Source organism: Hemicordylus capensis, chromosome 3, assembly GCF_027244095.1.
Source record: "Hemicordylus capensis ecotype Gifberg chromosome 3, rHemCap1.1.pri, whole genome shotgun sequence".
NCBI lineage: Eukaryota > Metazoa > Chordata > Lepidosauria > Squamata > Cordylidae > Hemicordylus > Hemicordylus capensis.
This window is the reverse complement of record NC_069659.1, coordinates 237,930,424-237,945,256: the sequence shown is the minus strand read 5'-3', so window position 1 is coordinate 237,945,256 and position 14,833 is coordinate 237,930,424. Positions and strand designations below refer to the sequence as shown.

The 14,833-nt window shown below is 43.3% G+C and overlaps 1 long non-coding RNA gene across 1 annotated transcript; it reads right to left on the bottom strand.

Annotated features, from left to right (window-relative positions):
- Nucleotides 1–4,211: 4,211 nt before the first annotated feature.
- On the bottom strand, nucleotides 4,212–11,672 carry LOC128349305 (uncharacterized). Its single transcript, XR_008318722.1, has 3 exons — nucleotides 11,552–11,672; nucleotides 10,711–10,809; nucleotides 4,212–4,582 (listed from the first exon to the last, which is right to left on the bottom strand). It is a non-coding gene; the product is annotated as an uncharacterized LOC128349305 (long non-coding RNA).
- Between the last annotated feature and the right edge of the window lie 3,161 nt (nucleotides 11,673–14,833).

The window sequence follows — 14,833 nt, the reverse complement described above, 5'->3', positions numbered from 1 at the left end:
AATCCCTAAAGCATGGAAGGCTGCGATTATCGTCCCTATTTTTAAAAAAGGGTACGCTGCTGTTGCACATATTGGTGGGATGGATGTGGGGAATCAGCGCAGCGGTGGGGGTCTGGGGAGGCCCCCCAATCATGTGGAGGGCCCCCCTAGACAGAAGAGGTCATGGACGTGATCCCCAAGGTCCATGGCTAAATCCGCCTCTGGTGCTAATTGGTGTTCAAGTATGATGGTTTTAATTTAGTTCTCAGTGTGCCAAACAACTCCATTACAATCAAGAGAGAGTTTTATCACAGACTTCAGTAAACACTGGATTGCAGCCTTAAGATCTTGCTCTGCTAATTTATATGACCCTTTAATAGCCTGATCCTACCATATTATTTAGAAGTAACTACCAATGATTTGAGCTTTATATTCAAGTTAATAAGCCTCATATTGCTAGAATGTGAGAAGTTTACATAATTTTCCTCAGCTATGAATTTTCTGCAAAACAAAATACAAAAACCAACACACACACACCCTTAAATATGCTTTTCTTTGGTGGTTCACTTTATGTTTCTATCTCTGCAAAGGATTAAAGCAATTCTGCCTTTAATGTTTCATCCACAAGATTTGCAGACTCCATAGGCATCATCAGCAAGAATATGAATTTTGCCAACTAAACTAAAACTAATTAAAGCATTTTTTTTTCTTTACAACTTTTTAGAAAATTAAAATGAATGGGTAATGAAGGGTTTCAGAAAAGAAATCCCATTGTACCAAATCATACACTGACATGTTCATATTACAAGTACAAATATTTATATACTGCTTTTCAACAGAAGTTCTCAAAGCAGTTAATATAGGAAAAATAAAGCAATAAAATGGTTGCCTGTTCACAGTCTAAGCACGCATGCACACACAGTGGACACCAGCAACAACCACTGGAGGGACACTGTGCTGCCATTGAACAGGGAGAGTTTCTCTCCCGCTGCTTAATATAAGAGAATCACCACTTTAAATGGTGTTTCTTTGATCAGCTAGCAGAAGATTTTAAAATGAATGGAACCAAACTGAGGGGAAACAAATGCACACTTCTCCTTCTCAGCAATTAGTCACTCCATTTTGTATGCCTTCCAATGAACTGTCTGCCTAGTACTGCCTCAAGTTGTTGGTTTTCCCAATCTAGCAGGAAGCACTGCTAAGCAGAATGGAGAATCTCCACTCCTGTTAGATTGTCTGTGCTTTCATACACATATACTAGGCATGAGTAATCAAATACCAAATTATCAGATTCAACAAGCCTGCTATCAGGACAATGGGAATCCAGGCATCCTCCAGCCTAACTGCTCAGCTCGGCCTTCTCATTGCTAAGCCCCTCCACTAGCTCTCTACCCTCACTAAACAAGACTTTCCATAAAAGCAGGCTGCCTACAGTGCCGTGAGAAAAGGGTCAGGGAAGATCATACTGTACAAACACATCCCTTTCAACACTTCACAGATGCAGATAAGGACACTCTGGTTGCAATGTTCCTATTCAAGGATTATGGTCAAAACCTGGCCACCTGGCTAGACATTGCTGAAGGCTGTGCTTCATCTGCAGTATGATTTATTCTCAGGGATGCAGCCAAAGGGAAAGCTTGAGGATCAACTTCTCACTTACATTTTGGAAACGGGAGAAGGAAGGACACCCTTGGGGAAAGAAAAATATGTTTGGGGGCAGGACAGAAAAGCACTTTCAGGGGCAAATCCTCAGAAGCTTAGGGGGATCTGCACCCTTGATTAATCTGTTTTGCAATCGCTTGTCCTGCCTGTTTTAAAATCCCAGAAGGTCTTCATTCTTTGGATTAAGGAAGTCCTAGACTTGCTCTGCTACAATCTGTTACCAAAACATCCTGACCCACAGGAGTTGTCCAACCAAGCTGTGCTGGGCTTACTTTGAAGCAGAAGGACTAGTAAGCAATGGCATCCGAGAGACTTAGAGGCTTGGTGTTACTGGAAGTGTGGCAGACGGACTCCCCTAATGAATCCCTCTGCAGATGGGCTACCCCAGTGAACCCCACCTGCAGTATCAGAGTATATAAACCCTGCCTTTCAGACATTTAGATGATCTGTCCAACAGCAGCTGGGATCTAGTAGTACTCCCTCATATTGTTAATAAGAAATCGAACACCGGCTTTTAAAAATAATAGCTAACAGGACAAGCACAGTGTTCTGGAGAGAATGCTGCTTTCCTACTATTCTATTCTTATCACTTTTAAGTACTAAATTTGATGTTTTTCTTAAGCGGTGAAGCTATTATCTTGACTTCGGTTTCAATTTTGTCACTAAGTATTAGTAATACAAGGGCCCTTAAATCACTGTGGTTTTTCCTCTCTCTACAAAGGAGGAGGCTCTTCAAAGGGCGGTCAAGGGCATCGGCCTACAATTATGCTGTGATGGACTTTCATTATTCAGGTTTCTGCTTGAACAAGTTTTTGTGCTGCCAATCAGTGGCCATGTCCCTGAAAATCAGAGACCTACAGATAGACTGAGGGTCGCATTTTTGCAGTGTTAATTCTCATGATGCTAATCCACTATAGCATTTTCTCCACCTATTGTATTGTATTGTATTGTATTGTATTGTATTGTTGTGGGTGGAGTGGGTGGGTAGACTTATTTTAAAAGGAGTTTTCTTTAAATAGGGTTTAAAAAATGTTTTCCCCCAAATAGGCTTTCCCCTGCCTCACCTGGACCAAAGAATTCACCAATGGAGACCTGTTGGACCCAGGATGGCATCTTCTCTGCCCACCGCAGCCCCCTGCACCAGCTTGGGGACACATTCTTCTGGTCTGGATTCTTTTTGTGAGCCATAGCATTGTTTATTATGCAAATATATTTGGTGCAGATTAGCTTCTTTCAAAAGAAACCACCTATTGAAGTCAGGTATCTTTCCCAAGTCAAATTCTAACTAAGGGACAAGTCATGAAAAACCCCTTTTTTAAAAATTAGCATTAATTCAGTCTTCCAGTAGATGGAAATCAATCCTTTTGCTTGCCTTTTTATAGAGATCAGTGGCTTCTATCCTGGGGAACAACGAACTGTATTTCTTTCCTATTAATGCGTTTTGCCCCAATCCAGTTAAAGATAGAGCAGCTTCACAGTCACTGAGAACTGGTGGCTCAACCAAACTGCTGGCTCCCAGATCATGCACAGGAACCCAACATGCTGATCCTGGGTATGTCATCCGAACTGTCAGCATATTCTGCCCTACTTGCGGTCTAGAACTCGCATCTGTAACCTACATCTGAAGTAGTTTACAGATGTCAGGTCTGGAACTGCAAATAGGGTAGAATATGCTGCCATTAGTGGGTTTGGGCAGTACACCCAGTGCTGGTATGTCCTTCCCAACATTGGAAGTCAGGCTCCCACATGCACTCTGGGAACTGGTTGCTTGGATGAACCACTGGTTCTCTGCAAAGCTGGGCATACTCATGATTAAGCAATGAATTCAAATAGGACTTATGACTAACTCAAGCCCATAAGCTTCATTGTTTTCAGTGGTCATGACTATCAGCTGGATTGAGATCACTGAGCCCCATAAAGCAGCATTCCCTAGACATGAACTTTGTATCTTTACTTAGTCAATCTTATTATAGTTTCCTTTTAAAACAGTTACTTATTACCATAAGTCTATTTTCCCATCACATTCTAGCCTTGTTTCAGCCTGTGTCTTCTTATGGGCTCTGCCTGTAAGAGTGCATTGTGAAGCATGCCTTCAAAGTGATGTGGTATGATTTGCCCCATCTGGATTGCATTCCCTAATGCAGCTGTTTTACTGTCTCCTACTGAAATGAAATCTGCCATTCATTTATACAGAAGAAAGTAAAAGATACTATTGAAAACACATTTCAGGCCAGGGCAACCTTGTTGTCAACAGTTGCATCACCATCTTAATAATATCACCAACTGCCACTCCTGAATTATTTTCCGTGTAAGACACTGGATCTTCAGAAAAAGTAAACACATCTCATCATACTGATGGTCACTTTAATAGTTTATATAGGAAGCACACCATTTTACACAGAAGTCTAGAAGATTTAATATTTCATAAGGGTGACATTACATTAATCATAGTGATAACATCACTTATCATTTAATAACTTGAATTTAAGAAATGCCATCATCAGTTATCACATGATGAATCATTCTGTTTCTTGTCACATCGGGCAATTACCCAACAATGGGAGTGAAACTAGGACATGATAAGCATACCTTGAGTTGACTGTCACTTAAACTGCACATATCCATTAGAGGTACTACTGCAGCAGCATTGGCTGCCTGCATCAGAACCACAGATTTACACAAAGGCTGAGCTCTAGGGAATATTCACCTTCAAATCAAATACATCACCTGACACAAAATGTGGCCAAATTTCATGTTCAAAAAATCTTGTAATTTTATCATTTCTGCCTAAGCCCTTGTGAAGGTTTAGGCCACCTTGCCACTGTAGTTTTGTGCTTGGGGTTTACTTTTTGTCGGCCACTCTTCTTCTAACAAGTCCTCTGTTTTCTTCCACCTCTAGTACCATACTTCTTCTCAAGAAGGATTGGTATTTTGGTGTTCACTGAAAATGAGAATAATGTTTTAAGTATGGGTTATTTCTTGACTTGAGGACCGTCTCACTAGACCCAAGCTGATGCCTAGTAAATCAGAGTGGGTCAGTTATGTTACTAATCTGACTGTATGCACCAAACTACAGCCTGGGCCAAGTCCTGGCCATTATCACTGCAACCAAGGAACAAAGAAGGGATCATGCTTCCCTTTGTGGAGACAGTTACTGATATCCAGAGTGATGCTGCACACATTACGAGGAAAGGGTAATTTTCACTGATCTCCCCTTCCCTCTGTCGCCCACTGTGCCTCCCAAAAATATGTCCCTGAGGATCATGCAACCAATCAGACTCACCCAACATGAACAAATTGTTTCAGGCTTCATTTGAATTGGACCCAAATAATTTGTTTAAACTCATCCATAAGCTGAGCCAAGGCTCCTTCATGTTCCTGATTATGCCACTAGAGCATAATAGTTGCTAGAGACTGTTTCAGAATGATTCCCTGATTGATAAGGAATTAAACAAGAGGCTTAACTTTAGCCACAGAAACAACATATTAATTATTTATTATTTTGTAACACTGGCTAACAAGGTAACAGTCAGTTCTGCAAGAAGGGAAAAGCAAAACCAACTGAACTGATCAAACAACCAATCAACAGAATTAAAGACTGAAACCATCCCAAGGACTTAAGATAGACACATACTGTGAAAAAATGCAGATCTCCATCTCAGCTTAGTTAGTTAGTTATTGTTCCAGTTCATTAAAAACAATCCCAAAGGTGGTTTTTAACAAAAGTTTTTAAAAATATAATGAAAATGACAGTTAAAAGTATTAAGCTAAAAATATGAAAACAAATCTGATTTAAAACACACATACACACACACACACACCACTTTCTAGCGGTCTTTTTCTCCCTCCCACCCCCCATTCCCCACCCCGTTTCTGGCCAGCTGGCCTGCTCACGGCTTTCTGGTCGGCCAGGCACTGGCTTCTTTTCCAGCCCCCCGCTTTCTGGCTGGCTGGCTAGTGGGCCGGCTTCTACACTCCCCCGCCGCCCAGTTTCTCACCACGGGTTTTCTTCGCTGGCTGCAGCCACCATTTTCCTCCCACCCGTCCCATGGCTGTCCGGCAGCTCTCCAAACTCTCGCAAGAGCTGCCATGCATGGGATCAGCCACGGTTATGCCTTAGAGAATTAAATATTGAGATACTTAGAAGTGGTTTCAGTCTGATTCAAGAGTTCTGGAGGGTTACTTGCAAGACTCTTCCCACATGCTTCGTAAGGTCATTCGCTACTGTTGAGTTTTTCCTTGAATAATATATGGATGTATAGAGCTAGATTGTGTGGACTCTGGCTGTACAGTGTCTGTACATCCCAAGCCTGACATTTCTAGATTGTTGAAGCTGTGTCTAAGCTTGGTCAGTGGCTTTAGATCAGTCTTCAACTGGTGGTGGGCTAACTCGAAGGAGCAGCGTGCTCCTAGTTTGGGGTCAGAGCAATCTCTCTACTGAGGATAGATCTCAGGAAAGCATAGATTAAACCCCTCGTTTCATCACACATACATATAGAGTTAAGTATGCCTTGGAGATGCGTCCCTTCCTCAAGAAGGCAGATCTGGCCACAGTTACCCACATCTTAGTCACATGACACCTGGATTACTATAACATGCTCTACTTGAAGAATATTCAGAAAATGAAGCTAGTGCAAAATGCGGCACCAAGGATTTTATCCAGAGCTTCCTGCTGAGATCATATTACAGCCATTTTGAAAGAGCTACCTTGGCTGCCAATTTGTTTCCAGGTCCAATTCAAAGTGCTGGTTTTGACATTTAAAGCCCTTAATGGTTTGGGCCCTGGATACCTGAGGGACTGCCTGCTCCCAAGGGTTTCTACCCGCTTGATGAGGTCATCAGAGGGGGCTCTGCTTTATGTACCAACAATGAGGGAGGCTCAGCTGTCTGCACGCAGCACAGGGCATTCTTAGTAATTGCCCCTGGATGGGCATCCGCTCTTCAGACTACTTCACAGTTTTTAGAAAGCAAGTGAAATACTGGCTTTTTACCTGGGCTTTTATATGAGGGCTATTCTTTTAATTAATTAATTTTTTCATTTAATTTTTTACATTTATATTTTGCTCTTCCTCTGAGGAGCTCAGAGAAGTGTACATGCTTATATGTATCCTACAACAGCCCTGTGAGGTAGGTTAGGCTGAGAGATACATGACTGGCCCAGAGTCACCCAGTGAGTTTCATGATTAAATGGGGATTTGAACCCGGTTCTTCCTGGTCGTAGTCCAACACTCTAACCACTACACTATGCTGTTGCTGCTCTGGATTTTATGGTCATATTGTGTTTTTCAAAAAACCCCTTTTAATTAAATTTGTATTTTCATATTCCAATTTTAAGATTTTATTGTGTGACTTTTATAGCCTTATATTTTTTTAAAATGTGTTTCTAAATCACCTTGGGGTGGTTTTAATGAAAGACAGTATATAAATTTAAAAATCAATCAATCAATCAGTGTTCTGTTTCTGGCTTTTCCTTTATCTGGAGGGAGTTCCAACAGCAGCATCTCCGTGAGGCCTCATAATGTTATATCTCTCCCCCCCCCCCCATCTGTGTGCAGAATGAGTTTTGTTCTGGGTGGCAGTATCAATCCAGTGTGTGCGCACGTATATTCAGAGAGGGACCTTTCTGAGTCAATCTGAGCAGGATCTAACATTAAATGAGCAGACATCAAAAAAAACCTGTGTGCGTGTGCATGCCTTAGTGGGAATACTGCTCATACATCCTCTAGGAATAATGAGAGATGAGAAAGAATAAATAAGGAGGCTATAGCCTTTATCCGAAGCAGTGAAAACTTTAAGCAGGATGGTGGGCACTTCTATGATCAGCAGTCTTGGTGCCCATGCCTGCAGATCATGGAAGTGCCTACCATCACACTTACAGCCTTTGCCCTGTCAACGACGGCTGTAATAGTGAATGAACTGCTGGGAGGGGCATGAGTGACTGATGTTAGGGATGTGCACGAACCTGTTCGGCAGCATACCTCCTTGCCGCATCATTGTCTCCCTGACTGGAAGTGCTGTGCGTGCATCGCAGGCAGGCGCCTGCACGTTGTGCGTGTATGTGACGTGCACACGACATGCGCATGACACTTCCTGTCACTTCCTGTTTTCAGAGAGTGGCTGCGAGTACCCCTTATTTATAACTTCTGAATAGGGCTTCAGTTTCCATGGTTTTTCTCAGCACCCATTTTCCTAGCAGGAGTCAACTGAAAGAAATTTACATTCTTAATCAATATGCAGGAAGGGATGTATAGTGAAGAAACTTTGTGAAAATTAATGACTTGACAAGAAAGGCTGCTCAGGAGCACAATATTAATGCCAGTTGGAAACAATTCTCTCTTATCTCAAATGTAATAGATCTTAAATTTGGCAGCACTGACCAACCTGCAAATTCATGGCTGTTTCTATCTGATTATGGCTTGTGAGAGGCAGATTAAACCAACAGTACTCTTTGACTAACAACCTGCTGCAATGTTTCCTGTGGGCCGCAGACAGGGAAGCGTGGAACCCCCTAGTCTTATTGAAATCCTTTGACCTTGCCTTGCATTTTCTCAGAAGTTTTAGCCAAGCAGGAACATACACATACATTTTGATTTTTCACTCGAGGCAAAATTTAGTGCCATTGCTACTGCTACTGCTTCCTTAGTCAAGTGGAGAAAAAAATCCCATAGTAAGAACAATGAATGGGGAAACTACACTGAAAGCATTAAATGTTGCCCGTATTCCCTGAGTAAGATATTTTAAGAATCATGCAGAAAGCAAAGGAGCATATACTTGAATTTCTATGCCTGCCTGCCTGCCTAGCCATAGGCCAAAGCTATCTGGTTTCAATCTGGATTGCTTAGCCAGCCTTAATGAAGTGCTCCTGTGTTAAGCACCACAAAGTACTCATTGATCCCTTGTTTTCGTCCCTCTCCTTTGTAAAAGCTGCACTTTATCTTCTTGTTCTCATTGCTATTTTCAGCACACTGCCACAACCCAAACCTTCAAGATAAGAAAGTTTCCAACTGGCATTGTTATTGTGCTCCTGAGCAGTCTTTCCTGTCAAGCCATTAATTTTCACAGAGTTCCTTCAGTGTCCATACCTCCCTGCATACTAATTAAGAATGTAAATTCCTTTCAGCTGACACTCTCCTGCTAACAAAATGGACAGGTCACTCCGATTTCCGTTATTCAACATTCTCCTCTATTTTCTTCAGTGATAAATTGTCAAGCAACTTGTGTTATCACTTTACTTGTTGTAACATCCATAGCAGAAAGTCCCCAGCAATCAAATTTGCTTTCCTCAAAAGCCATAGCTTGATTGATTATCAGAGTTCCCCACCCCCCGCTGCATACATAGTTTTACATAATCAATCTTCATCTAGCAGTAAATATACTAAGGGGATGGGATTGCCAGGCTGAAAACCTGGAGAGGGAGCCAGTGAGATCATTCACAGAATCAAAAACTGAGGCTCTTCTCACGAGCATACAAAACTGGGCTGAGGGAGCCCAGCCTGGTTTTGCACACCCGTGTGGACCCCCAAGATCACGCCCAATCCTGGTGGCTACATGGTGGCTAGCCCGCCTAACTAGCCACCTAGTTAAATGAGGTTAAGGAAGCAAGCACTCTCTTAACCTAATTTTTTTAAATTGTGTGTCAGCCGCGGCTGCTTGCAGCCACTCAGGGGGGAGGGGGATCCCAGTAATTCATCATGCACTCATGTGGTGCATTATTGGGACTCCGGGGGGGGGGCATGCCAGGGTGCAGTGGGGCAGGGTGGTGTGTCTTGACACCCCGACCCCTGGAACTGCCAGGCGAGCTGCAGGCAAGCCATTGCTCATCTGGGTGGGCGATCCATCCACCCATAAATGGACAGGAGATTATCTGTGGGGAGGGTATGTGAAACCCGCTCTCTCCACAGACCTCCACGGAGCTCTTCTCACTGATCATGAGAGGAGCTCCACTGTGTTCTACCTGGGTTTGGGAGCTGTGTGTGCTCCCCGTTTTCAGTTGTGTGGAAGCAAGGAGGAGGAAACGTTCCTCCTTTGGTTGCTTCCACGCAACCGAAAACTGGGAGCACACACAGCCCCCAAACCTGGGTAGAACATAGTTTTTGATTGTGTGAATGACCTCTATGTTTTGAAGAGACTGTCTGCATGGCTGGCTGTTCCCTAGAACTGTATGTTATTTACACCACCAGACTGAGGCTACGTAAATCATTGGATAAGCAGGAGGGATTTTCATTCTGGGAAATCATGAACTACTATGACTGCATTCAGGATAATTAATTAATTTACTTTATTTGTTAGCCACCCCATAATGAATTGTTCTCTGGATGCGGAGTGTGGGTAGACTTCCTTTGCAAAGACTCAAACCAGGTGAGGTAGAAATATTCCATAGGTGGGATGTAATACTTGGGGCTTGCTCATCACTATATTTGAAGCAGGGAAGACATGTATCCTTATGTCAGAACACCAAGAGATTTTTCTTCCCTGTCACCTCTATCATGCTTGAGTTAGTTCAGCACTGTCTACTGTAGCTACCTAGTGGTGAGGTGCCATGTTCACCTCACTGCCTTCTGCTTGTAGCACACTCTGATCTGAAGCTGGGGAGTGAAATCTCGAGTTTGAGTATATTGAGATTGTGAGAGCATGAGGAATGAGTATGATGCATGCAGAATTCAGCTTCCTGGGTTTTTTGTTTGTTTGTTTGTTTGTTTTTTTAAAGCAAATTAGTAGCAAGGATTCTGTCATGAGCTACCTGGACTCAAGGAGGCCCTGAACAGCCAAAGCTTGCCCCCCTACAGCCACTCCCTTGGAAGAATTCAATCCAAGGAGCCAATGCTAGTGGGACTCCTGTTCTATCACTGGGACCCCCTTCCTTTCCCCCAGAAGCAGAGGCTATGCTGAACTAGGACCTAATGCCAGCAACAGAGGTGAAGTGCTCACCTGACTGCTCAAGTTCTCCCTCCCAAGTGGCTTACTTAGGTGAAGGGGGAGGCCAGCTCAAGTGCCTGCCTTGGATCAGGGCTTCTCTGAGTTCCAGGAAAGGGAGAAGCTCCTGCCCCCACCAAGCATTCATGGCCTGACCTTTGCCGCTGAAAGAGCTCCATATAGATCTCCTCATAGCTGCATCCAGCTCCTGCTTCAGCCATTGGCTCCTGTTTCAATCCTTGCCTGCCTTGTGAGCTGACCAGAGAACAATTTGTTATGGGGCAGCTAACAAAGTTTATTAATCATTAATTCTTAATTATTTTTTATTATTCTCACTCTTCACTGTTCCTGGTTTCACATGCTTTCCAGCCTTGTATCCCAGCCTGTGATCTCATCTCAGATCCTGAGCTTCCATTGCTAAGATGGGCTCTCCTCATCCTGCCAGACACAGGCACCAGGGCTGTCCCTAGGGTGCAATTCAGCATGTGTGGGGGGCCCTTAACATTTCATATGATTACAAAATCATACAGACTGATGAAATAATGTGTAAATAGTGTGAGTGAGTGAGTGAATGAGTGAGGGTTTTGGACATGTCTAACCATCTGGGATATATAGTGCATTTGCCCCTTGCTTCACAGTTATCACTCAGACATTCTGGATTGCAAATCAACTTGAGCATAGTTCATATACAAATAAAATAAATAAAGTATATTTAGATGTTTACAGTTGCCCTACTTTCACTAGTTGTGAAGAACTCTTTATGGCAGTTTTACTGCAATAGGAAAAATTATTAAAAGTCATGAAACAAGCCACTTATAGGACTTTTTAATTTTTTTAGAAAAAATACCAAAAAAAAAAAAAACCAAATAAATTTGTCCAATCCATTCAGAGCCCTCCCACCCTGCCCTATATCTGTGCCCAATATCAAAGCTCTATAGGAAGCCATTCCATAAATATATAAAGGGGGGGGGATTATGAAAAAAGGGAAATCCCATACCTTCCATTGCGAAGGAGGAGGAAGGCACAAGCTCTCAGCACAGCCCAGGGCTGCAGGGCAGGGAGGGCAGAGGGTTTGCACAGTGCTACTCTGCCCCACATAATCACCCCACCACCACCCTCCTTCTCTCAACCTCCCCATGAGCTCCTCTGAGTGCAGGAATGAAAGAGAGAGACGGAAAGTGAAAGGAAAGTGGCCACGAATGGAAAAACCCCTGAGCCTCAGCCAGGAGGAAGAAAGAAATCAATGCAACAGGAGAGGAAGAGTTCCTCTCCCCTCTCTCTCCTCCCATTTGCCTCTCTAGGAAAGTGGATTCCTTTACTTTAACCCTTAGATAGAAGTCCACCAGGGAAACAAGCAGCGCTACTTAGCCTTTTTGTGCCATGTCCAAGAGAGACAGACAGACTAGAGAGACAGTCTAGTGAAGCATTTAAGTGTCGGAAGCCCCGCCCACCCACTGAACAACTGAGAGTCAGGTCAGGGAAAGGGAGCTGTACAGGCATCTCCTCTCCTGCAGGGAGCCTTTAGCAGGCAAGCCTGTGTGCGGTTCCTGAAGGCTGCAGCGCTACAGACCAGCTGAGCTGGGGGAGGGGTTAATTTTTGGAGGGCAGGCTGCTCCCCCATGGGGCCTGTCCCAGGGCAGAGCCTGGGGCAATCACTCTGGTCGCCCCACCCTAAGGACTGGCCTGCCAGGCACAGACGGAAGTGGGTCGTCATTGGGCAATACCTGATGAAATCCCAGATGCAGAGGAATGTATGAATAGCACTGCTAGTGGCAGGGCATCCTGTTTAGATTATTGCCCCGGCCCCTGCCAACTCAAACTAGCAAAATCAGAATAAGTTATGTAAAATAAGCAGCATTGTGCACACTTGCTCTATTTATATAATTCATATGGGTTTCAGCATTTGGCTTTTTTTGGTGCAGAATTTAGATTGCCCTGGCACAGAATCTTCTTCTAAGTAGGGAGTATTCAAAGATCTGAGTATTCTGTTGGTGAATGGGATGTGCAAATGTGCAGAGGAGCGTACTTTGGAGTGGGAACCAATTATTTTGATCACTTTCAGACATGCAGTTGAAACTTAGAATAAAAATCCTGTGAAATCTGTGAATGCCTTAGGAAGCGCTATATGACCAAGCTTGTGCCTGCGGTACACATTGGAGATAGTGATGGAGCATTAGCAAATCCTTAAAAAGCATCTATATATTTAATTCTTTTAGCCAGCATGCGTGTCCTTCTGGATTTGGTGGCGGAACTCACGCGAGAGTTCCTCGCATTGGGCAAGAGTTTGGGGGTGGGGGAATGGCAGTGGATGGTGGCAGCAGGCCACAAACCGGCTTGAGGAGGCAGCCTTGTCTGGCTGGCGGCGGTGGAACAACCTGGCCTGGCCAGGCCATCCCGGGTAAGGGGAGAGGAGGAGGCGGCGGCGGCGGCAAAGCCCAGCATGTCCGCGAGGGGATGGGAGGTGGTGGGACAGCAGGATGACCATCCCAGTTAAGGGGGAGGCGGCAGCGGCAGCAAAGCCTGGCCTATCAATGGGGGGAGTTAGGAGGTGGTGGTGGGATGGCAGACCTGGCCATCCCGGGTAAGGGGGAGGCAGCGGCAAAGCCTGGCCTGGCCACCGGAGCGGAAAGCAGTGGAAGGCAGTAAGGGAGAGGTAGTGGCGGCGGCAAAGCCCAGGGAGCAGCAGAGAGACTGGAAGCGGGGTGAATGAGTGGGAAAGAGAGAGTGGGGCAGGAGGGAGGGGAGAAGAGCTGGCCCAAAATAGCACACAGATCCTCTGTGCGGGTCGGCTAGTAAGATATAAATGTGTTTAACTTATTTTTATAGCCCATCCTATGGATTATAAGTGTTTGCAGAAAAAATATACACTAGATAATATTGTTGGATTTAAAACTATAAATTATTCCACACAATGACAGACTGTATTACCAAATTCATTTTCAGTGCACTTCTAATTAGTGAATAATCTGACCTGCAGTTTTCCGAAATAATGAAGGGTCTCATTCATAGATGGATATTAAGGTGAAAAGAGTTCTCCAGAACTTAATTATGTGATGTGATAGATCACAATAAATAATTACACCTCAGTTTTTCACACGATCACAATGTATAACAGGCCTAAATACATTATTTTCTGGGGGGAAATATGTTTCTGTCCTGATAAATGGGCTTTCCTGTAGCAGTTGTAGTCAATAAGAGCAGAGCTCATAATAGAGATTTTCATTAACATTAGTTAATAATTGATATGGTTGCTTACTGATGGTAAGTCTGCTTCTAATAATCCATTTCTAGATTAAGTATTCACAAAATAGACTAACTAAATTATTCCTGGTGACTCATAGAATAATGCCCCCCTTTATTTTGATGCTATTATGGTCACTGGCTGATAGCCTGAAAAGGCAGTTTATTATGATCTTTGATCAATTACATAACAACAAAGCTACAAATTAACAGAATAATTAGCATCCCTTCCAGAGATATATCCAGACCAACAAACAGATTAACCTAATGGACATATGCCAATATATACTGTGATACAAATCAAGTACATATGAAAACTATAAAGTAAAATGAGATAATGATCCAACACACCCCGATCAAACCTTAATCACTGCAGTACAAAATTTAGCTACCTGACATGAAATGTTAACATGGCAATCAGAAAGAAGGTAAATAATATACAACTCATCCATATTATTGGGATATGTGTTTATAAGGGAAGCAATAAATCTAAGATGCAAATCTGATAAAAGGAACAATATAAACTGTAATTGATTCAACATCCCCATTCCCACAAAGGCACAAAAGCTCTAAATTTGGGATTTTCTGGAACTTCTGCTCAAACACCACTGAAGGCAACACATCCAACTGAACCATACAAGTGTCACGGCCTTTCTGTGTAGGGGTAATAGCCAATTATACAAACAATTAGCAGCTTTGTAAAAATCCTAGCATCTGAAATCTGTGCATATCTAGGTTCGAGACTTAAAAATTTTTTGATTCCATATCGGTCATGCGCTGCCTAATAATTAATTTAGCATTTTTTGTAGCCCAAATATTCTAGTAACCACAAGTCTTAAGTTTTTCAGTAACAGAGTTGGTCCAGTCAGAGGAATATTCATCACGAAGGATCACGGGAGCAAGTCCCATTGGAAAAAATATCAATTTCAGCCAAAAATTAAAATTATAGATCCATAATGGGTCTCCAAACTAAGCAGGCCTGCCTCCAATCTAAACTTAAGCAAAAATAAGTCAGTGAGCTCGCATCTGTTGTCGACAT